We start from the raw sequence: 25,742 nt of genomic DNA, 5'->3' as shown, positions 1-25,742 counted from the left end.
TCACTGCCTCCTGAGAAAAGTTTTCAGCATTTGCTTCTTCAGATTTGCCAGTTCAGCTGTAGTCCATGTTGAGTTTAGAGGATTAAGTCATAATGCTACACATGTGCAAACTACAGCAGTTGTCATTTAGCCCTTGTAACTTTTGCACAGCATGTGAAAATCAAACCATTTATGGCAGTTAGAGGTCATTAAAATAACCATCCTTCTTTTTAATAGGGTCATTATATAACATTAACTGAGTTTTTCTAATTGTTTCACTCCCCTTTACCTGTGCAGTAACTCCTTCAGACCTTTTCCATCAGTAAACATTAAATAAATATGTAATTGGTCCATATATTCTAGTAATCTGCCACCAGTAATCACCATTACCTGACCCTTTAGAGAAAAGTGAAATTTCCCTTTGAAATTGCATCTTTGAGGAGCAAGGCCTTTCCAAATTCAGCTAGCACTAAATTTGTGTGCTGAAGCATGAGGCATATCTCTTACAAGTTTCTCACACTGCTAGTAGAACTGCAATTGTTATTTTTCCACAAGCAAACTCTCTATTCCTTGGATTCTGCTGAGCCTTTTGCTTAAGGACTATGCAGAAGTGAATTCTACAGCTAAATCATACAAAACAGTAATGTTTTTTATAAGTTTTAAATGTGTTGAATCTCATACTTAAATTAAATGAACAATTCAATTTGGAAGGATTAGTTGGTTCTCACTGAATTTGTCTCTATTTTATAAACCTCTGTTATGTTCACTATCATGGCACATATCTACCCATTTCGTTAGTGTTAAAACCATCAAACAGATCTGCATGCTCAACACCTAACTCTCAATTAAAGGAATCTCCCTAACTTCAGTGAGATTCTCTCTTTGCTGATAAGCTCTCTATATTAAACCCAATACTGCACATTGTGTGTGGAATATTTTCACACATGTCAAGGTAGTCTTATGTGTAAACAAATATGCACTCAAATAACTACAAGTTATTTTGCTCAGTTGAAAAATAATTAGCCTACTTTCTCAGGTTTTTCATATTTACAAGTCTCAGTGAATCCAAGAAAATGAGCTTTCCCTAAACAAAACAGATGTGCTCTGGTTTAATAACATGTTTTATTTCTAGAAGAACAAAAACAACATTAAAAATGAAAAGAATGAAAAGTTTGTTGGAAGACTTCCTCTGGAGTCTTCTTATTGGCCAGAAAAATATTCAGGGCTTTAACAACATCTTGCACTGAAGGAGCTCATTAATCAAAAATAATAAACTCTTTAAATCATTTGGTTCAACAAAAAGTGCATAAATAATTGCCACGATGTCCATTTGGTAATTTATAATGAAGAAAATAATGCTGACTTGGTATAATAAAGTCACTTAATGTTAGACTGACTAGTACAAATTTATTTCTTTTTCAGTTCCCAATCACATTAGTTCATATGACCATATATCAGATTTTTTTAAAAACCCACTCTTCTTATGGGTTATCTAGAATAACAAGTAACCCATTTCAATGCTGAAACTTAGGCTCTCTTGAATCTACATGAATTATTATCATCATCTGGATTCATCAAAGCATCTAAATATAAGAGAATTGATTTTTCAAAGATGCTGTGAGGAAAGGTGATGTTAGGTCAGCCAAAAGCAGCATCACATTATAGTGGGGCATTATTTAGGAGGATATAATTTAGTGGACATGCACACCCACCTATCCTCATTCCCAAGATCTGATTTTATCTTCTAGCAATGACCTCCAGTAACACCCTCCAGTTCCTGACCATTTTCCTCAACCTCTGGGCTGTGAGGCCCAGTTGATGTACAAGTTGTAAAATTGCCTTAATGATTTAAGACATGAGAAAAACAGGGAATAAAGAAGGAAGCTTTCATTCTGAAAGAAAAAGGATACCCACACAACCTTAACTCTTCCAGTGTAAAGATATTTGGAAGAACTCAGAATAAATAAATGTCCATGGACATCTGGTGAAAGACCAAGGCAAGCCCCAACCCCACCCCTTCTGTCTGAGGCCTCACCCCTTCCACCTAATGCTGGGGAAGGCAAGCCTCAACCCCACCCCTTCCGTCTGAGGCCTCGCCCCTTCCACCTAATGCCACACCCACTCCTAGCCTGTTCCTTCTAGGCCATGTGGAGAGCCAGAGCTGCCATGCCATAGCCCCATCCCTCCCCAGCGCCCAGGGGGAGCCAGGCTGCTGCACGGTGGCTCTCTCTCTCTCTTTCCCTGGCAGCCGGGCAGAACCAGGTTGCTATGTCGCAGCTCATTCCTCCCAAGTGGCCGGGCTGCTGAGCTTGGCTGCCTTCCCCGGCAGCCCGATAGAGCCAGGATGCTACACCGCAGCCACAGCCATCCCTGGGCCTTAGGTGGTTGAGCATGTAGGCCAGGGGTGGGCAAAAGGGCCTCCACGGGCCAGATCCGGCCTGCCAAGCAGGTGGAACTGGCCCACGGAGGCCCTGCTGCTCCACCACCCCTAGGCCAATTAGGGCCTGGGAGCGGGGGAGCACACAAAGCCTTCTCTGCTCTGCCCCCACCCTGCTTTAATTGGCCTGGAGACGGGCGAGCACGCAAAGCCTCCTCCCACCCTGCTAGGAGGCGCTCTGAAGCGTACGTGGTGCTTCGAAGCAGCGCATGCTGCTTGCAGGGTGGGGGGAAGAGTGGAGGAGGCTTCGTGCACTCCCCGCACCATGGACCAATCAGGACCTGGGGACGGGGGAGCTGCACGAAGCTTCCTTCCTCCTGCCTCAGCCCTGCGAGGAGCCTGTGGCACTTCAAAGTGTCACATGCTCCTCGCAGGGCAGGAGGAGGCTTCCCGCACTCACCTACCCCCAGGCCCTGATTGGCATGGGGGTAGAGGAGTGTGCCAAGCCTCTTCTAGGGCACAGGTACCTAGTGGGAAGTGGGGGCAAGGGGCTCCCCCACCTCCAGACCAATCATGGTCTGGAGGTGGGGTAGCCCCACCCCTTCCCATTTAGGCCCTAACCCTTCCGGGGTGGCCTGGGGCTACTTCAAAATATTTTTAAGTGGCTCCCAGGCAAAAGTTTTTGCCCAGCCCTGCTGTAGGCGGTCGAGTATGTAGGCAGTTTTGGGAAGGCTGTGCCTTCCCTTGCCTACATTACCGACCACCCATGCAATTATCTTACACCCCTTCTCACCTTCAAGAGAAAATAATATTTTTAAGATCTACTACCACTACTATAAATCAAAACTTCTGTTCATACAATTCAATGAGATCCTTCAGTGAGAGGGTCTAGGCAGTGTCATGGATCATAAGATAATTACTGCTGGCTAACAGATAACATCGAACAATAATTAACAGATCCCCCAGTATTACTTCTCTGTAGCTGACAGAGTTGACAAGAGCAACTGTTCCCCACACTCCAGTACAAATAAAAATTATCAACAAGGTGCTTATATCCAAATGCAGCAGAGTTCAGATCGTGTTGGGTAATCTTATTTTTGTAGTTCCTAGCTTCATCATATTTGACTGCTATATATTCCAGCTGTATGATTCTTGCATAAAACACATTTGGAGGTCTTAAGTCAACACAGTCCTATTTTCTAAATCCTGAGCTGGGAATTTTAACTCTCTCATTTACAATAGGTATGGTGACTTTAAATCACTAGTAAGTGCTCCCAACCTTAACGAAGTTTTTGCACAGAAAGTTAATTATAACCAGACATCAACAAGTGTAAGTCTTCGTCCTTTTAACACTTTTAATAGTTTCAAACCAAGATGCTGCCTATACAAAATTATAGCTATGGCCTACTCAGCACTATCTCAAGGGTATAGGAGTTTACACTAAAAATAATACAACTATTTTAACAAGTCCACATTTGAAATAACCTCCAGTCATAATAAGTTTTGTGCTGTACACTTTGTTGGTAGGCTGCTCCTTCAAATGAGCTGTTACAGTTTATTTCTTTTAAACGAATCGGAGATTAAAGGGAGGCTGGGGGAGAGAACTCAATTAATATTATTGACAACAAACCAAGAGACCTCAAGGCTGAGATACTATAAAGTTTTTTTTCTCCTCTTCTAGTCTTATTTAGCTTTCTATGCAGGGGACCAAATAAATTAAAGCGTAATACATCAATAAATATCATATTTGCAATGAGAAATTCTAACAGCAGACCACACAAGGTAAAAAAAATAAAGTCTATGCCAAACAATTAAGCTTATGAAAGACAAGCATATGACAAGAATTAAACTCATTAATTTACCACATAAAAGCTCCAGTTAACAATGTGAGAAAAAGCTCTTAAACTGTTCACCAGTAAACACAGACTATCTGTCCCATGAATTTGACAGCAGTGTAATCTCTGCTACCAGTATCCTTTTCCATTTTCCCTAAAAAAAGATAGAGAGGGAGCTCTTTCTTGAGCAATCTGCTTTTAGTAACCATAGCCCATAACGTCAAAATAATGCAACTTTATTTGTAATGTGTCCTTAATTAATAGAGTTAATGAACAGCAAGCACAGTGAAGGAAATTAAACATAGGCAGGAGAAAGAACAGGTTTGCTTCCCGATACGATAAAAAACTAAGAGGCAAAAAGATATAGCAATGCTGTTCGGACAGCAGGAGATGGGACTGAGAAGCAGAAGGGGCTCACACCAAAAGTAGTAAATGCATGTGAATGGATTGCGAGGAAGTCACTGCAAGACAGAAGGAACAGGGAAAAGATTGAAGAAAATGATAAGTTCCAGACAGCAAAAGGACTTGTAACCTTAATGCTGTTTCTCATTAAAGGTTTTCATGATATCTTAACCAGAGTGAAGGAATCTAGTCTCTCTGCAGTTAAATAAACTTTCATTTAACATTAATAGGTGCTTCTGAGCTTTGAGAGAAGAGGGGTAGGGTCATTGGCATTACACAGAAAACAAGGTGTTCAAATTCCTGCACACTATCTAACCAAGAGAAAAAAGAAAACAAGTTTGGCTTAGCTTTTTTAATAACTACTTTATTCCACACAACCCAATGGAAAACAGTAGCAAAAGTGTAAAAATTGTCAATATATTTCTTCAGCTGTTGCTGCTTGGAAAAATGAGTACAGCTGAAAAATCTACTCAGCCACCGTTTCTCAGCCACAGTTTCTCAAGTGCCACTAACTTCGGTACAACATTAACTTATATTCCAAAATACTATTGTTAAGAAAAACTTAGAAATGTAGATCAAAATAATGTCCAACAGAGTCTTCTGTTGCTTTTGTTGCTGCTTAGAGCTTCCAGTCAATATGGAACTTGAGTACAATTAACCAATTTGATTTGAGACAACAGTGCCTATTTTTAATCTTTAAATAGTCAAGTAAATTGTCATTAGGGAAACATTTTCTTAAGAAAACTTTAAAAACAAACATGGTGGATGATACTCACTCCAGGGTAATTCCATCAACTTCCAAAAGAATATCTTCGAGGGGAATTTGGAAATACGTGCCTATCCTCATTTTGTATACATTTGTACATACCTAATTAAATATTAAAAAAAAGTGAGCAATACAATTCACATGATCCAACAGGTCTCACCATAACAGGTCTTCTGTTACTGTTGTAATGCAAGTGATCAAATTGTATACTGAAGAATTTCATAGGGACATCAAAGAACAAGGGAGGGTGGACGCAGATCCCAGCTGAGTGTGTTCAGATCTCAGCTGAGTAGAATGAGGTAGATCTTTGGGGATTCACTTCTTTCTTTCTTTCAACAAGGCATTATTAAGAACAGCTTAGGTTTAGATCACTCAAGCATATACTCCAAAGATGTCTATACTATTACCAACCCTAACAAGAAGATTGTTCTTTAAACAAAAAACCATTTACAAATACACCACTACTTACAATGTATATGCACATAAACCCACACATCAGTTCTCATTTCAAGTTTGGCCTTTGCATTTTGCAGTCAAAATTGTCTATCCAGTAGATGATTTTCAGAAGAGTACTGAAATAATTTTGCCTATCCTTTTACTTTATAATGAACAAAACTTGACTGTTCCATGTAGGCACAATACATGCCATCACATTGTATACTACAGAATTAGAACCAGATACTTAAGATCTAAGCTGTCAAATACATTTTGAAAAGATTTATTCCCAACATTTTTTTCTGTTTACTAAAAGAACGAGCTGTAATTTTAGTTCTTAGATTCTTGTAGTCTGATTTTACATCTTAATTGATAAGCTAAATTCTCATTTTCTCTTACAACAGTTCTCCAGCTGTAGATACACATTGTCTGACTATATAGGACCTGATTTTTGTCTGAGTGGATGCAGGCACAATGTTTGTGGGCAGGGACTATGCCTGTCTCAGTTTGGAAAACTTCCACTACATTTTGGGGGTTTCTGCTATACAAATACTTCAGAAGCCATGTGCCAAATATGAAAGTTATTACCCACAATTCAGCAGACCAAAGCATGGTGTCTGTGTGGTCTAAGATTTGTAATAATTCTAGGAAGAGTAGTTATTTTTAGATGTACAGTCTTGTTGAAAATTAATGACTTGCCAGATTAAAATTCTTCTGTAGGACCCAGGCCAATATAATTTATTTTCTGTGGTAAGAAGTAACATTAATCAGTTTGATCCCATAATGGTGTGATGGGATCAGAGGAGAAGGATGTTTCTCCACAGTAATGCAGGACAAGGAATGCTGATTTTTTTCCCATCCCTCCTGTGCCTTGTTTTCACAACCATGAATGCTGCTGTTGAAGGCAGGGGGCAATCTCTTGGGGAAGAGGTCTTGGGTACCTCTGTTTCAGTGGTTCTCAACTTTTTAGGCCCATGGACCACCTGGCTCAATGTAAACCTTTCCATGGACCACCAGTTGCTAATGGAAACTCTCAGTTAATTACATAATTACACCCAAGCCATTTTGCTATTGCTGCAGCTAGGGAAAACAGTTTAATTTAAATTATTAAACAGATGAAGCATTTTAATTTTCTCATGTTAGTTCATCAAACTTCATTTCAAATTAAGTAAAATATTAATTTATGTCCATCACAAAAGGTTTTAATGTTTTCTTTATTTATGGCAGGGGTAGGAATCCTTTATTGGGTTGAGCGAGACTGACCCACAGAAAAATCAGTTGGGGACCACACAAGTGAGAAACAAAACCACTCCTCACAAACCCCCAACCCTCACTGAGGCAGCCCCCATCTGAGATTCCTCACTCCTCTGGCACTCAGCCCCACAGGGCATGGAGAAGTGACAAGGAAGACTGAAGTTCAGGGCTTCCCATAGGACAGATTTGCTTTTCTGGTGGATTTTATAGACCCCACTTAGGTTCTGGGGTGGGGAAAAGAATGAGGGAGAGGTTCAGTGTGTGGGACAGGGCTGCCAGTGGTATAGGGATGGGATGCAGGATCTGGGAGGGAGGTGGGGTGCAGAAGGGGGAGAAGTTGTGAGGTCTGAGTAGGAGGTAGGGTTCAGAAGCAGGCTGGGGGTGACTAGCCAGGTGGAGGGAGCAGGAGCAAGAGAAAGGGCAGTGCGTGGCCAGAAGGGAGGGTGCAGGAAAGGACTTGCGGTAGGGGTTGGGATGAGGGATTTTACCAACCATGGGGAGGTTAATGTAGGTCCCCTGCTGCCGCCCCCTTCCCACTGGGCTCCAGGCACCCACCGCCCCCGGCAGCCCAGCTGAGCCGTGCATCAGTTCCCTTTGCTCCTCCTCGCAGCCCAGCTGAGCCATGCCCTGGTTCCCTGCTGCCTTCTCCCTCGCAGCCCAGCTGAGACATATGCCAGTTCCCTGCCCCTCCTTCCCCCCCCCCGACCCGACAGCCAAGCTGAATAGTGTGCCAGTTCTCTGTGCCACCCCAGCCCAGCTGATCCATACATCAGTTCCCTGCGCCCCCCAAGCCCAGCTGAGCCGTGAGCCCATTTCCTGCACATACACCCCAGCCCAGCTGAGTGGTGCATTGGTTCCTTGTGCCCTCCCCGCCCCCAGCTCAGCTGAGCCACACACCAGTTCCTTGTGGTTCCCCAGCCCAGCTGAGCCGCATGCCAGTTTCCCACAGCCCTCCTTGCAAATTACTTGCTTTTGCGTGCTCTCAACAGGCACTGCCTCCTACTGCTCCTATTGGCTGAATTCCTGAGCAGGGAAAGCCTCCAAGAAGTGTCTCTGCTCCTGCTATTCTCCCAGCTGAGGGAGGGGGAGGGGAAACAGCAGCACACAGCTGCTTCTAGCTGTGTTTCTGGGACATTTCAGTGCTTCATGGGGACACCAGGACAGAAGATTAAAAATCGGGACTGTCCCGGAAAATCCAGGACGGATGGTCAGTGTGACAGATGGAGCACACCCACTGATAAAAAAAATCTCACTCCTATGGCATGTGAATCTAGCCAGTTCTGCTATAGGTTGGAAGAAGGGTGTGGCACTGCATTTTCTCCATCCATTGTTCACTGCAGTAGTTTGTGCTCCCAAAGATATTGAAACAGCAAGCAGTCCATCCTCTGTATGGCAGTGTGGGGATGGTGACTGCAGGAAAGTGTCAGCTTCTGTGCACAATTTGGCCCATGGAGCAATCCTTTAAAAACTTTGTAATTATTTAATAGAATATTGCTTAATATTAGAATATTTACTAGAATTAGAAGGTTTAAATTTTATAAAACAACTCTATGTCCATCTATTTGTGTAAAAATGCACCTTTACTATAGGGCTGTGAATGACTAGTCGACTATCACTCTTCCACCCCTTGCTACCTTTATCAGAAAGAGGTAGCAAGTGGGGGGAAGTGGAGGGGGATCTAAAATGCTAACCAATCACATACAAGTAGACAATATTCAAAAGTATAAGGGGACAGATTAAGAGCTGCAGTTCAGACCAATCAGATTAATTCCTGTGGCTTTCTTGCCAAAGTAACTGTACCAATTTCTAAACCTTTATCAAGTCTTTTTTTTTTCAAAAGTACTTCTATGTCACTGAAGACTAACAAGGTACAGTGTGATACTGCTCCCCTGCTATGAATGAATTATTTCTTCTCCTCCTCCAAGCACACAGCTGTAATTTCACTTGCTAAAAACATCATTTCAAGGACAATTAATTGATATTCACTGAGTTTTTTGAACTATCACAGTGAACATTCAAAACTGCAAACTGGTAAGTGATTTCAGCTGTTGCAGCTTTTCACATCACTTCCTCCATTCCATCAGGGACATGACATAAGCTAGGATGGTACATTGATCATCATATAGGATATAGATGATCTTAAACAGTCTGGCATCACTTATTATCTCTACACTGAGGATTCAGAGTGAAGAAACTGGATTTGACATAAAATCATGTGTCTACTGGTTTCAAAGCAAGTCTCTGAAAACTCAGTGCTTTACAGGAAAACTGCAACTAAAGTCTCCACCCCATTCCTTGGAAGAAATTATGTAACAATGTTCCAAATTTTGCCGGTGTGCATTTGTGTGTATGTATATACCTACTAGCTGTGGTTCACTGACCCATACAATGGCACTTGGACTAAGTATACAGAGAAAGAATGAGTTTGCTCTATGGCCTTAGCTGAGAGCCGGCTGGCTTTATAGCTCATACTGTAGAGCAGGGGTTCCTAAACTTTTTGACACAGGGACCAGTAAATCCATTCTCGAGCTTTTGGAGAACCAGTAACATTCATTTGCATAGTTGCATATTCATTAAGCAAATGATGAATATTCAAATAAGTTGTTTCTGGCCCTTTCAAAGCCCCCAGTGCCAGCTTTAGCAAACCTTTTGATACGGTCACCCACAATATTCTTGCCAGCAAGTTAAGGGAATATGGATTGGATACATGGACTGTAAGATGGACAGAAAGCTGGCTAGACCAGGGTTTCCCAAACTTTTTACTTTAGTTGGAACCCGATTTTTTTTTTCAGTACTGTTTTTCGCAGCCCAAAAATATAAACGCATATAAATCTCCCACTCTCCCCCGTCCAACCCTGCTTCCGGTGGCCAGATCCCACCCCCACTCCCCACCGATCTCCCCCGGCCAGCACCGCTACCCCGAACCCCTCCCAGCTGGCTGATTCTCCCCCACTTCTCCTCCCAATCTCCCCTGGCCAGCCCTGCTTCCAGAGACTGGTTCTGCTGTCCTCCTCCTCCCGATCTCCCCCGTACCCATCCCCCGTCCAGCCCTGCTTCTGCCAGCTGCTTACCCCCCCCCATCTTTGCTGGACAGCCCCGCTGCCCCCAACCCTGCTCCCCGGTGGCCAGTTTCCCCTCTCCCTCCCCCCCCCCACATCCCTCGTCCCAGCCAGCCCCCTTCCCTCCCGGCAGCCACACTGAGGCCCAGTATTTTTTTCCCACGGCCTGGTACCAGGCTGTGGCCCATAGTTTGGGAAATGCTGCTATAGAGGCTCATGAACTAAGCTCCAGAGCTCCCAGGCTCAGTGTTACACATGCACACGTGTGTAGAAGGGAAAGCAAGGGTTTTCATTAGCAAAAAGTTGTTTTTGGTTTTGGTGCAGGCCATTTCAAGTATCTGAACATGACAGTATTGTAGTCTCTGACCATAACTACCACAACACTTTGTGTTTAAATAAAGAGCTCAGAGATCACCAATACAGGTTCCAATACAGCATTCATTATACTGTCAAAGCTGCCACTTAATGCATGGAATGTTTACAAATACAAGGAATAATTTAATTTAAGTACAGAATGTGAATAAAATAAGGAAACCTCTCTCCTACTTGAACATGTGCCTTCCATTTAGGGATGTGAACAGGTAACCAAACATCACTCTTAAGGGGTGATGCTTACTGGGTACATGGGCAGTGGGTGAAGGTAAGACTGGGGGAGGCAAGCTGCCAGCCCTGCCCCATCTGCCCAGGCCCTGCCCTACACAGGAGCCAGGTCCCCCACCACGGGGTGGTGTACGTCCCCAGCCTTCCTGGCCCCAAAACATGTGGAGGGCAGGCACTCAGGGGCAGCAATACTCCACTCCAATATGCCTACAGTAGGCATTCTGGGGGCAGAGTATGGGTGGGGCCAGGCTGTCAGTTTGGGAAGGCAAAGCCTTCTCTCCTCTGTTATACCTGCTGCCCCTGCGGGTAACAGTTAACCATTACCTGGGAGCAGCCCTCTGCCTGTTCCAGCCTCATGGGGCAGGCTGGGAACCAGTGGTCCTCCCTCTCCCCCCTGGATCCCAGTTAAGCAGTTAACCAGTTAAACATAATTGGTTAAATTGGATTTTACATTCCTACTTCATGCCAAAAATACTCAACTGCAACAATGCAGGGTTAAATTGCATCATGCAAACTATAAACTGATAAGAGTGATTAAAGAGTCAAAAGAAGAGACAGCCCCATCATGACAGATATTTCCTGCTATGGATTTCCCAATGTGTTCTTACTTTCTTTAGATTACAGTATTTCAGCATTGTGTAAAATACAAGCACTTTGTTTGCACTAAACAAACAACATATGGCTGTCTCGGCATATACATAGAGACTATAATGTCCTTAATGCTTTTCTAACTAATAGCAGAGATCAAGTGTTCCACAAGAGTGAATACCCATGAGTGCTGTGCTCAAGAGCCCACAGTAACAGCATTCCAGCTCAGTAGAGATACATTAGCTGTGTATCTATTTCTGCAAGCAGAAGGTGAGTTTTAATGATGCCACATCAATAAAGCAGACAATGAAAGATGATGAGGAGTGTCAACTGTTACTGGATTAGAAACAACAAAATTAAATCTTCAATGCAAAATTATAGTATCCGTCCTTTAAGGCCACTCTGGCATTAGGACCAGGCTTCATTGTCTATATCATTGTACATTATAAACTATCACTTTTTTTTTCAATTTTACCTCAATGTTTCTGAAACAAACAAAAAAATATGAAAAAGGGGATCATGATTTATGCTTCTGTCTCCAAAATACACATGTAGCAAGAGGGGATAATCTGGAACATGACAACAGGTAGAGTCACAATGAGACCCAGATGAGGGAGATCCTGTCAGTGAAGACTAAAGCAATGTATTGGATGGGGAGAAAAAGTATGAGAAGGAGATGGGGCAGAAATACATCTCTTAGGAACAAGGCAAACTTTTTTAACCAATTCAAAACTTTTAGTAGAAAAGTCATAGCTCTTTTCAAACAGTCCAAAGGACTGTATTTCGATGGCATTTACCTTCTAGAATAAACATTGTACTATCCAGTGAATTTTGTTTTTTCAGTTTCTTTTTTACCCCCACAAACATACTGTCCTACACCCTTTTACCACTCCTACACCCTCCCTGCAGGTCTGCCAGGAAGAAAAAGGATAAGAGTCCTGTAACAATGTGCTGATATCATATTTGTGGCTAAAATGAAAACATCCACAACAATTTGCACATACTAATAAACAAATTCTCATGTACGTACCTAACAGCCTCCCATTTTTCTGATGTAAAATGCATCCAAATACTCCATATTTGATATAAACACATGAATACAAGGAAATACATGGCTGTAAAATATTGCATCAATATAGAGTTGAAAAAACACTCCTCCTGTGCAAGTAAGAATGATTCCAGGGCATATTACTTCACCTTTCATCATTGTTCTATGAATTCTAGAAATTCTTGGGTTACAAATCCTCTGAGGAATGGAATTGACAATCTTAACATTTTAAAGAGAATTCTGGGCGTGTACATGAGAAAATACCTGTCACAAATCCAAAAGATCTTTTTAGGGATAACTGTTAATCAGTGGAGGATAGTGCTTTCGAGAAACACCTCTCACATGCATGTAACCCTTGCTCTGTATGTATTATCACATATTATTTGCACTTGAGAGCTACAGAGTAACAAGGAGGATTCTGAAACAAGGAACTTATGCTCCATATCTAGACGTGCCCATACAACAGTTGAAAATAGTTGACTTTCAGTGTGATATGTGCTCCTAAATCCCTAATGTGCTTTGGGAAATCCCTTTTAAAAGTATTGTGCAATATTAACAAAACAGTCAGCAAAACCTATGGCTTACTACAATGAAGATTCAGAGGCAGATAGCACATTTCAGTGGTCCACATTATATATTAGATGCAATAAGCTTAATTAACATGAAGATCCAAGCTTTCAGAGCTTTCTTTAGATTTGGGTAAGTTTTATCAGTTGGATTTCCCCTTGCTCCTAAATAAAAAGGAAATCCAGGATCAGACCAATTGAGACAATAAAGCACAATGTTCACCACTAAGAAGGTACTGTTTTATGTGGGATTGTAAACACTTTAAATAATGTTTATTTACCTATTACATAAATAAATTTTGTACTATGCTCTTTAAAGACGTAAGAATAAGATAGGTTTCTGTCCCATAATGCTTTAAGTCCAGACAAAATACAAGAGTGGGAGAAAACACACAAAATAATTTATATAGAAGGCAGACTTTAATTTTGTATTTTAACTCTGTAAAATAATGGTTAGTGACAATAGGAGGATGGCAATAATATAACCCCAGGACTTCAACCAACAAATGACAGAATTTGTCAGTAATAAGGTTAAAACGCTGCCGTCCGCCTGTTCCACTGAACTTCAATACTGACAACATTCTCTGAATGGTAGAGTGTAATATATGCCAAACCTGTTCACCAGAAGAGCTAATTATTTGGGTGTGAATAGTAATTCACTAGCCACTACAACAGGGGTAGGCAATAATTTTTTATGGGAAGGCCACTCCAAGATTTTGGTAAGTGGTCAAGGGCCACGCTTTTCTATGATTTCTGGCCAACAGGAACTTAGAGATTTCGCTGGGAATAGCAGCAGCAGGTGAAGCCTCTCCCCACCTCGCACTGTGCAGAGAGCCACTTTGTGCAGTGCTGCTTCATACTGCAGGGGCAGGTGGGTCAGATTAAAAGGCTTGGCGGACCTGTCTTGCCCACCCCTGCACTACAAGAATTAAAATAAGCCACCTTCTATAGTAAGAGTGTCAATAGATAAACAGCTTAGGAGTAATCTTCATATGTCTGTCAGGAAAAAAGTGTTGTTAGAACCTTTTAAATAAAAAATGACCATAGTTAAATACACCACTCAATCCCCCTAGCCCCAAATAAGATAAATTCATGAAGGAAAGGGTCTATTAATGGTTATAAGCCAAGATGGCCAAGAACACAGCCCATGCTCTAGGTGTTCCTAAACCTCTGACTGTCAGAAGGGGATGTGTCACTCAATAATTACTCTGTTCTGTTCATTACCTGTGAAGGATCTGGCACTAGCCACTATTGGAAGACAGGTTACTGGGCTACATGGACTATAGACTGACCCTATATGGGTGTTCTTATGTAAAATGATGTGCACATCTGTCTGGGGAATTTTTCTGATTAAAAAAAAACAAGAAAAATAACTATGCCTTTTGTTTCTGTTCCCTGTATCACTTCTGTCTCATCTCCCTTTTTTTCCAATACTGAAAATTAAAACATGAAAAGCACTTTATAATGGAGATTATTGCCTGTCTCCTAGGACTGGAAGGGACCTTGCAAGGTCATCGAGTCCAGTCCCCTGCCTTCACAGCAGGACCAAGTACCATCCCTGATGAATTTTTGCCTCAAATCCCTAAATGGCCTGCGCGAGGATTGAACTCACAACCCTGGGTTTAGCAGGCCAATGCTCAAACCACTGAGCTATCCCTCCCCCTTGTAAATTTTTTAAAAAAATAATGAAACTAAAACATGTTTGAAGTATTTGAAAATATACAGGAAACCTAATAATACTGGTAATCTTTGATACTCTGTGTTTTATATTGAAGGCTTCCAACTGGTCACTCTTTCAATAAATCGCCTTAATTAGAGACTGCATCATGACCAGTTTACCTTCTACTGGACATTAGAAAGACAAACTTAAAACTAGCTTACGACTCAGTGCAGATAGCATCTCTCCTCTGGCAACAATTCTAAAGGCGTTGAAGCAATCAAGCGGAAAGCTGAATTTAGATCTTGCAGGAAACTGAATAAAACAGGGTGTGAGGCTCCAGTCCCACCTCAGAAATCATCCTAACACCAGCAGATGGTATTTAATTTGAGAGAGGTTTCTGGTCATTCTGGAAGAATGAAGAGCTGGAACCCCAACTTCAGTTTTCAGGTTTGAGGTACCCTGTACAATCATCATAAACCTGTACAAGAGAAAAGGAAGAATGCTTTGAAAGCTAGTGGGAACGATAGCCTTTGGATTGCAACAGCATCTATGATTCAAAGAAACACAGCCAGTGAGCAAGGCTATAGATGGGTAAAAGGTTGTTGACAGCATGGGGGTCTCTTGATGGCCACACACTTGCCATGTGCCTAGGGCTACCCCGATCAATCTGCTGCATCCCTGCCCTTCTGTTTGAATTCATACAAGGCAGCAAACCTCCTCCATTTCAAGTTGTATGCCCTTTCCTAAAGGCAGAAAGGAGGATGTTAGAAATCAAGCTGAGAGCTGAGCCATGTAAAGACTGAGAGATTCCACTTAGAAGGAAATGTTTAAACTTGGACACGACAGATCTTATGGACAGTCTGGAAATGTTGAAGACTGATATCACATAATGCCTGTTCTCTATTCTGTCTTCCTCATCAGTCTCCTTTATGTACTCCTGTTTGTTGTAGGGATGTAAAAGTTTAGCCAGTTAATTGGTTACCCAGTAAGCATTAGCCTTACCAGCATTGCTTACCAGATAACCAGCAGGGCAGGTGGAGCAGAACTGTGGTCCAGCTGGCAGGACCCTGGCTGGCCAGCCAGAGCAGTCCCCTACCCACAGTGCAGCAGGACCCCAGCCACTCAGAGAAATTCCCCATCCACAGCGTGGAGCAGTGCAACCCCAGTTGGCTGGCCAAAGCAGTTGCCTGCCCACAGTGTGGCATGGTGGGACCCCAGTTAGCCAACCAGCCGGAGAAGCCCTCCCTCCCCCGTCTGCAGAGGGCAGAGTTAAAAGAGGCTTCCACCTAGCAGGATAGCTGGACCCAACCACAGCACGGTTAACCAGTTAAATGATTGTGATTAAATTGTTTAACTGGTTAACTTTCTTCCTGAATATTTACATTCTTAATTTGTTGCCTGAGATCAATTCCAGTATGTCATGAACATATTATACAGCTTGTACTTGGTGAGGATTCATACTACATTATGCTACCTCAAGTAATAAACTGATTGTCTTAACGGCTGCCCACACTGCACCATGTTAAGTGCAATGATTGGTGCATGTTTCTGGAATTTGTCCAGTCTCTAAAAGCATTTGACCACTAGAGATATTTATGGAGACATTGAGAAAGGTGAATTAATCCAATAACTTCACCTTAACTAACATTAGATACAAGACAAGATCTTCTTCAGCCAATGACTGTGTGGCTGTGTGCAGCCACCACTTCCTGAGCATGAAACGCTGAAAGAACCAAGTTACTTTATCAAAATGGCAGAGTTCTTTAATTTAAAATAAGGTATGGAAATTTGAGTCTATTGGCAGAGGCAGGCACTTCTTCTTCCATGGAAATCTCTAGCAATTCTTTATTTTATTTCAAATTTTCTTTAAATGACTGAATCAGAAATGCATCTGTCATGTACCAGTCCACGAAAGCTTATGCCCAAATAAATCTGTTAGTCTTTAAGGAGCCATTGGACTCCTCGTTGTTTTTGATGAATCAAAAATGTTGAGTCTTGCCAAAACTGGAAGGATATGTGTGCATACTATTTGCCACAGAGCTCTTGTTGCAGATACATGCAATTTAGAACATCTAGTTTGGGTCCAAAATGGTCTGTGTCAGTATTCCTGAATCTTATGAAATAGAAGCTGGCACTGATATATTCAATACATCTGCTCTTCTAAAGCTCTGAACTCTATCAAAAATGTGGATTAATTTTCACTTTACAAAGGAGATCAAAGGAACCTAGTAGAAAAAAAGGTAGATGAGGCTCCATGTCATTTCAGACTGGGAAACAGAGTCATATTCTGTACCCACGAAGTTTGAACCTTTTCCTAGATTACACACTTTCCAGTATATAGAGATCCATCACATGTTCACTAAAAAAAATCAAAATTATTTCATAACTGTGCTGAGTAACTTAAACTTTTATTTTGCCTATCTTAGACAAAGAGAAAATAATTGAAGGTTAGCTTCTGACTTACCAGTTATAAAAACGTTAATTTTTAGAAACTTCCAGAATGAGCAGAATGAAATGGTCAAACGAAATATTACCTCTTGTATTTTCACACTCAGGATCTGTCTAATCATTTCATAGGGGATTGAGGTGTAACCCTTTAAGTAAGAGTGACTTTGTCAATAAAGAGGGTAGCCATTACCTATTTTCTCAGCAACATTTCATACAGAGTGTGGGCCTTTAGAATTTTCATGAGGGAAAGAGACAATGCTAGGCAGCACATGAAACTATTCCATACTCTTTTAGGAAAGTGCTATTGAGCATTTGTTCTGTTTTAGGACATCCACCACAGCTGGACAGAATAAACTGATTCATCCACTCTCACCTGAAAGGAGAGAAATTTCTAACATTCCACTAGCTCTATTCCCTGTGCTGCATCACTAGGGCAATTGGGTTGGAGCTACAGAAAAAGATGTGCGTTAGAAATATTTTTCTCTTAAAAAAAAAAATCACAGCTAAGATTTACTAAAAATACATCTTCTTTGTTCTCTGTGATATTTTAACCCCTCTCAGCCAATCATCTTGAAGACAACACAATGTGTACCATTTTCACGGAAAAGATACCGTCAGCCATTTATAGCCTTTCAACGAAAGCTTGAGAAGGAGGGTGAAATTTGGGTCTTGCTGTATATGCCAGTTTATTAGTGATCTATGGAACCAATTAAGCACATTTGATTTTATTTAAAACTTACTTGGACTGCATCTAGAAAATACTTTCTAATCTGATAATGATTTGCTCGCGCGGTGTAGTATTTTCAGTTATGCAGGATATTGAATTTTGGAAAGGGTTTTTACCAAGGTATCTTTTGCATATTCACTCCATTTTTTTTCCCACACAACTGAAAAACACGAGCTACATACTCATTCCTAACTATTTCTACTCATGAATTGGATGGAGGAGCATCCACTAGCTCAACACACTAGCACGTCACAGCAGTCTGAAAATTAGATTATTAATCTTTTAAAACACCCAGTCCCAGTGAAGTAATGAATAATGATTATTCTTTTAGAGTATTTCTGCATTAGTAGACACTAATGGCTTTCTTCACTCAACCTCAGATTACAGAGAACAGTGATTAGTTACTCCTTACAAATGTAATTAACTGATTAAGAAAAAGGGCAGAGAAGATCAAAGCTCTTGGGGCATATCGCCTTTGGACTGCCGCAGCAGCTACAATTCAACGGGTTCACGGAGAATAAAACACTGCATTCACACAACACATGTCAGCTGTCTATCCTCTCATTGTGAAGCTGTCTCAGCTCACAATAAAGAACAACCTTTTATAAAAGGTTGTAGAAGGTTCTATTCATTTTACTTTGTGAAAACACTAAAAAAACTGTCATGAATACAGCAGCATGTGTTCAGGGAGGCACAGACTTCTCAAACTTCCTGACGAAGTTCTAAGCAACAATCTTAGCATACAATTCTCTTAAGCCTTGTCAGAGCCACTCACAGCTGGATCTACTGTTAATTATTCCAGCCAGTTCTCATCATGTGAGCTTCAAAGAGCTAGTCCTCTCTGGTCAGTGCTGCAAAGCTCTGTGACACTTTTAAATTTGTTTATTCTCCAACCATGTAAAAGGTTTAAGAAACATTGTCTGAAATTAAGCCTTTCATCTTCTCCATCTTTCTGTAACTAACCATGGATTTTTTGTTTCAGCTCCATATTGAATATTGGGCCCAGTATATCTAAAAGACTGACTACATCTCCATGGTTAAAAACTTCACTTTTCTGACACAACAGAACATTCTACAATAAGGTAAAACTCATCTGTAAAGGAGATGGACCTTTCTCAAGTACTGATTTGAGACTATGACATGAAATTTTCCAGGAACTAAGAACCATTGCAAACCTAACCACTCAAGTGCAAGTTTCATTTCTTTGCACTTATAGACTCATGTTGCTATGACTTTGTTAGAGAAGATATATAATTTTTTTTAAAGTCCAAAATAATCCACTGACATCCACTTCTCCCCTTGCAGAGGGGGCGAGAGAACAAATGAGATAGGCGCTAAATACGTTGCTCACTGTGCTATGGAGCACTACTCAGATACTATTAGAGTGATGAGCAGGGTATAACAAACTACACAGAATAGAATTTACTGCAAACCTGCCTTCCATGTAAACTGCCTATTACCTTTATTGACTGATTGCTGAAATTCAAGAGTTAGAGTTTTATTCCTTTAGAAACTTAATGCTGATTTTTTTTAAAGAAACACACCAAGAAAAAAGGGAGAAGGAGTGGGCATGCAATAAGCACAAATTGAAACACAGCATCCAGAGAAGAAATTCCTCATTTCGATTTGCAGAGTTTCTGACACATTCTATTGATTACTGTCATTGTGAAAGAGCCATGGTGTATCCTGGCCTTCACCTAGAATCTGAGAATCCATGAAGAATGGTGACAGTACCCGCTATGAATATTAAAAGATCCATAAAGGGATTTACCACTGATTTACCAGGATGCACTCTACCTGAGTACACAGCTGGCATGATGATGGTGCAATCCATCCACTCAAATTTACATCAACCTCTCCTCAAATTCATATGCTTCAGATAGGTTAAAAATCCAGAAAATAAGTTAATGCTTCTGTGTGCAGCAGGAAATCTTACTGAATTTTCTACTAGATTTACCAAACTATCTGAAAATGCCTTTCATCCTTTCAATGCAAATCCAAAGACTCCCAAATACATACTATTTGTACATCAGCATCAGGATTCTGTTGGCTCACAGGAAGAAGTATATTGTGTATACACAGCAGGAGCTGACAAACACTTAGGGTTGCCAAATGATTTAACCAAAAATATTGAACAGCCCTCCTTCCCCTACAAAAAAACACCGGGGAAAACATTCTGTTGAGGGGAAAAAAAGGGGGGGGAGACCAAAGTTGTTGCGCAAAAAAAAAAAGGACCCCAAGAGTTATTAAGCAATAAATAAATAGATAAAATAAAACAGCGTGGACCCTTTAAGTGCAGGCAGAGTCAGAATAGGGATAGGAAGAGGCGAGGTTGAGCACTAAGACCCAGGGAAGGCAATGCTTCCCCTTGCTCAGGTTTTTAGGCTTTTTGCTGGTGGCCATCTTGTTTTCTTGGTCGAGCCAGAAGGGCGCCTCCCTGCGGAACCAGCTAAGCATCGGGTTTGGGGGTCCGAGGGCTGGGCCCAGTTGCTGAGTGTGTCGTAGGGTTGCCAGGTATCTGGTATTTTTGCCTTCTGGCAGGGACCCCCCCCCCGAAATACCGGACATTTCAGGTGTCCGGTATTTTCTGAATTTTTTTTACCGGACAGAAGGCGAAAATACTGGACTGTCTGGGTCAATACCGGACACCTGGTAACCCTACAAACACTGCAGGACCCAGAAGGGTGGGGCCTTGTGTGGGAGAGTTGGAGACAAGGGCAGTCAAACCATAGTGTCTCTCAGGCCATTCAAAGGGACCGGGGTTCTAGCCGGAATGGCGGTGGCTGGGAGCTCCAGGCCCCTTTGAATCACTGGGCCCCAGGACAATTGTCACCCTTACGTCATACTGCCAACCCCCATCAACAGGTCTGCATACACATCACACTCCTTCCCTTTCACTACCACCTCGCCTCTGTTCCCAGACAGTTTCAACCAAATTCTGCATGATTTTCCTTTATCTTTTTGTCTCCTGAAACCTTGCAGTGGAGGCGATGATATATGCGAACTATTTAAGATCCCAAATGGAATATATGTAAGGACTTAAATATTAAAACTTATACTATTTCTAAACAAATTGAAATATCTGAAAATAAGTTTTGCCCCTTATCTGCCATCAGATAAAGGTTTGGTGTTTCTCCTTCAACAGAGGAGCATATCCCTAATATTAAAAGTAGCACAAGGAATGCCATGAATGCAATTCTCTGTTCTGTGCTGCAGCTGGCAATGTCATCATCTTTTGTAAGACAAAAAACAAACACTGATCCCCAAATCCTACCTACCACTTAAGATACATGCTTGGGGGGGGGGAGGAGGGGAAGGGACAAAATTGCGGCATACCTGAGCAAGGTGGAGGGGACTCAGTTCTGTGCTCTTGAAAGGGGCGGGGCTAGGACAGCAATCCCTCAGTGCCATGCCCCCTCCAGTTACCCCACAGAGCTACCTGGCATGCACCTCATGGCGCTCTAGTGGCGACTGAAAGAGTTCAGGGCTCCAGTCACTGCTGATGCTATCGTAAAGATGCCAGCGGCCAGGACTCTGGGCCCTTTTGAATCATAGGGCCCTAGGGAAGTTGCCCCTTTGACACACACACCCCATTGGCAGGTCTGGACATGCTTAACCTGATGCAGGAAAGTAGCCTCAGAGCCGTTAAACCAGCTGAACTCATGATTAAAGATAAGCATGAGCATAGGCAATTTGCAGAATTTAGGGCCAAATTCAGTTCTTAGCAGGTAAACCCCTTCCAGTTTACCTTTAAAATACACAAAGGAAAAAGCCTGTTGTAAATCAACACATGTTATAATTCTTTGATAACTTACAAAATTACAAGTGTCAAAACAGCTCTTAATCTATTTACAAACTTATGTCTCCATGGAACTAACAGTCTAAGGGTCAAATCTAGAATTACCAGTTGCATACAGATAACTTCTTATACAATGCTATACCATTAACACAGAAAAAATCTCCACTACCTAGCTACTAAATATTTAGTCTTCTCTTGAAAGCAAAGATACTAGGCCAAGTTCTGACCCTGTTTACACGTCTTCATCTCCATGGTAAACAGAGTACAGTCTAGCATTGTTATATGAGCTGCATTAAAGTTTGCAAGATTAATGCTGCGAGTTCTATATGGGCTACTGAAACATTTTATGCCAAGATGACTACTGTAATGTTTAGATGATTTATAAACAAAACCTATTTGGTCTTATAAAACAACTTGATATGCACCATACCTTAACCATGTGTCCATTCAGGGCCAGCCCACAATATTTTAGCATCTGAGGCGGGGAGCTCAAATGACACCCCCTCTCTAGAGCAGAGAGAATACATATGCACCAGCAGCAGACACAATTTTCTACACTCTGGGTCCTAGTGGTGCCACGCCACACTCTGGCACCTGAGGCGACCGCCTCAGTTCGCCTCATGGTAAGGTCAGTCCTGGGTCCATTAAGAAAGCATTCCTCTGCTACCACCCATAATCTATTGCTCACATCATGAACAACTTTGATTCAAAGTCATTCCAAATTTGCTTGCTGTGATCCCAGCAAGACCTGTTTTTAAACTCACTGCTTCAGATGTAATCTAACAGTGCATAGCCTAAACTAAATAAACATGACAAGCATCAGAAATTTTGCTTCAGCAGCGTAGTGTATGTAAAGAGAGAAACACAAAGATGATAAAACATCACAGGGCTGACACAGAGCTTAGTCATCAGGCATGCACTCTTTTAAAAGTCAAAATAACAAATGGAAATAGAATAAGAGAGATGAAGCTTAGCTTAACGTTTGCTTACAGAGTTCCGGCTGCATATACAGTCAGAGAACATATATATTTATCTATCTTTTGAAAGCCAGGACTAAAACTACTTTTCCTGCTCTCCAACATACTCTTCATCATAGTCATCAAATTAAGAATGCAATCAACTGGCTAAAATGCAATGGGTCAAAGTTCTTGCTTCATGTGAGAGTGAAAAAAACCACAAATTTCTCCTCTGGAGAACAAAGTGCAGAGTACTTTTATCCAAATGATGATGTGCTTGTATTTCTCCTGCAGGACATTTTGGTTTTGAGACTATGCTCTTTTTGCAAGTCGCCTAAGAGTTTTAAGTTGCGTTCTGTTATTTCTATTTGGCAAACTTAGCAGACATTTCAACCATGACTGTATTGCCTTGTCTCCTAGATAACATAAGGTATTTTATCTCTTTTGCCTCATTAGTTCAAATACTGTTCATTTTTTTAAAAAGTATTCATGAAAGCCACAAATTCGACAGTGGGTATGTTTTATGCATAACACAGCTGTGAAGAGGCAAATTTAGATTATTTAACTTTAATAACCTGGTGGCATTATGCAAGAGAATATGAGTTCTGCCACGTAAAATAGAGCTTGAAAAATTCAATCACAGTTTTTGGATAAATGAAGGATCAAACAAGAGGGGAAGAAATATCTATAACTTTTAATCTATCTTTTTTCTTCCCCTTCTTCTATCATTGTACAAGCATTTGCCATCTTTGCCTGTTGTGGGAAGCTTTAAGGTCCAACTGTTTACCAGCTTCTTTGATACAATCCATCCATCCATCACTTCCTTGGGTTTGCTCAGGGTCTCTGTGCTACCACAACCTCCCACCATGCTATTTTCACCACGTCACCTTTTTATCATTTGCATATGTCCAAACCAGCAAAGTTGCACATCCTGGACTTCTATCAGCCATATTAAGGACTTTGACTTCCATCCTAGAACTTTGATTTTGAAGTCTCATATAGCAGCAGCCTTGAACCCTATTGCCTTTTTTTAAAATCACCCATGCATCTTCAGATGACAGCACTGTGTTCCACTCAGAAATAAGAGCCATTATAGTTATAAATAAAACCTAAATATGAACTGATTTTAAACAGAGGCAATGATGTGATCCTCAGTCTTCAGCCAGCTAGTTCTAGTATCACTGTCACCGCTTACAGCTTTAAAAAAAGCAGCAGGATAAAATAAACAAAATAGGGTAGTAGTCAAAGTGCTCTACTGAACCCTGCGGGAAGCAATGAAACTGCTAGAATTATGTCAGTTTTATATCATGGTTTTAAAAGGCTAATAGCATCAGCAAAGGCAAGTACTTTGTTATTCACAAAATGAGGAAACACATGAAGACAGGCTGGGGTGCAGTTATACAAATAGTCTCCTTTTCCCCCTTTTTAGGAGCTAAGAGGGAGAAAAGATTTCTCCCCTTTCTCATAGTAGCCAGAATCACCCACCTGCAGGATTAGATCAGTTCTGAACTTTGGACTCTTCCCTACCTCTTGATATCTCTGACAATGAGGCCCAGCAGGGAGAAAACAGATATATCCCATCCAGTAGTTAAAGGGCAGGTAGATTTTCATAAATCTAGGACTCCAACTAATCAGGACTATTGTGCTAGAAGTTAATGGTGGTGCTTTTACACATAGTTCTGAGTTTTATCAGGCAACTTTTTGGGAGAACCTGTGGCAAGCAGAAGAAAGAGATCTTAAGACAGAGAGAAAACCTGAGGCAGAATTTCTCCTTGAGAATTCGGCACTGGTGTTGAGCTAAGATTCCTGCAAGAAGGAATTGTCTGAGTATCATTTGTGGCCATCAGGCAAGACCTGTTTTTTATATTGCATAAATAAATAAGTTACACCAGGAAAATATCCTGTCATTATTGACGCAACAGGAAACTGACATGCAAGTCCTTGAACTCTAATGCCTCTCTGCAAAGTAACACTATCTAGTACTGTGTTAAAAATTGGCACATTATTGGCACACTGGGCCATTGCTATTCAGACTGTTGGCATTCAGCTGGTGTGATCACTTTTCACACTTACCTAGAGCTAGTATGTTAATCTGCTAACAAACAGGCATCTATTAAATTATGTAAATTCTGGAGTCTAAGAAAAAGCTAACAACATTTAACTTCATATAATCCAGTAGTTGAGACAATGGAAATGTAGACTACCCTAGTCACACACTGAGTATGCAAATTTCTCTATCCATAGCTGAAATCAACTACTTTGTGTGATCAGTTTCTTCCACTTACAAGGAATATCTTCAAAGATAAATTAAATTTCAGACCTTACCATCTTTTAACTATGACTAATTGATTAGCAGATTTTCTGGTAGTCTGTGCTAGGTTGTGACTATTAAGTCTGCTAGACTTTAATTCACAATTCCAGCTGCCAGCGTCACACCACTGTGAAATCCATTTGTTGCACTAAGTTAACCCTTGGAGCAGTCATCTGAAGTTTGCACAAATTCACCCTTGTCAACCATTTGCAGTTAACGTTGTTAAACATCTGATAAAGCACTAAAACTAATTACCTTCTTTATTCAGAAATAGAGCTTGTTATGCTTTTGCTGATTTTCTTCTGATTTAATGGGCTAGTTCTGTCCATTATGCCATTAGCTATGCCCTGCTAAAAGACTATAATGGGCACCACAAAACCAAATAACTAATTGAAATAATTATAAATTCCCAAAACAACATCAATTCTTTCTGCATTGGACTGCTGCAAAATGATATCTTTTGAACACATACATGCATCACATATTTGAGCTGATCTCTGAAAGGCTGTAGAACAACCAAAAATAAAGATATCTGGTTCCCCTCTTCTCACCAAAACTGTCTCTCCTTCTGTATATTTGCTAACATTCCTGAAACAAACATATACAAGTCTTACTCATTTCCTCACAGTGAAAACATTCATGTCAATCCTTTAAACAAGACAGCAATAGTACAGACTTCCAGAGCATTCTGGTGTGAGAGGACATTGATATTCATGTATTGCCAAGGTACATTTCAACCTTTTGTCTCCAGATGTTTACATTAGCAAAGTCATAGTATTACAGAGGTAGTTACTAATTCAAATGTTATTTTAAAAAGCTGAAGTTAACTTTTTTCTCTTTGTTTTGATTAAATACTGTAGCACTAATGTTTATTATCAAATGTTTAGCTGTTAGTTTTTATTTTTGTAGTTTGGGAAAGATTTAAAGAAAAT

The 25,742-nt window shown here is 41.0% G+C and overlaps 1 protein-coding gene across 1 annotated transcript in view; it reads right to left on the bottom strand.

Annotated features, from left to right (window-relative positions):
• The window catches only part of PDZRN4 (PDZ domain containing ring finger 4), a 411,808-nt gene that overhangs the window by 372,173 nt on the left and 13,893 nt on the right, over positions 1–25,742 (bottom strand). The window lies entirely within an intron of this gene.

The sequence above is a fragment of the Pelodiscus sinensis genome, chromosome 1 (genome assembly GCF_049634645.1).
Source record: "Pelodiscus sinensis isolate JC-2024 chromosome 1, ASM4963464v1, whole genome shotgun sequence".
Lineage (NCBI taxonomy): Eukaryota > Metazoa > Chordata > Testudines > Trionychidae > Pelodiscus > Pelodiscus sinensis.
Note: the sequence above shows the minus strand (reverse complement) of the source record. Positions and strands in the feature narration are given on the sequence as shown.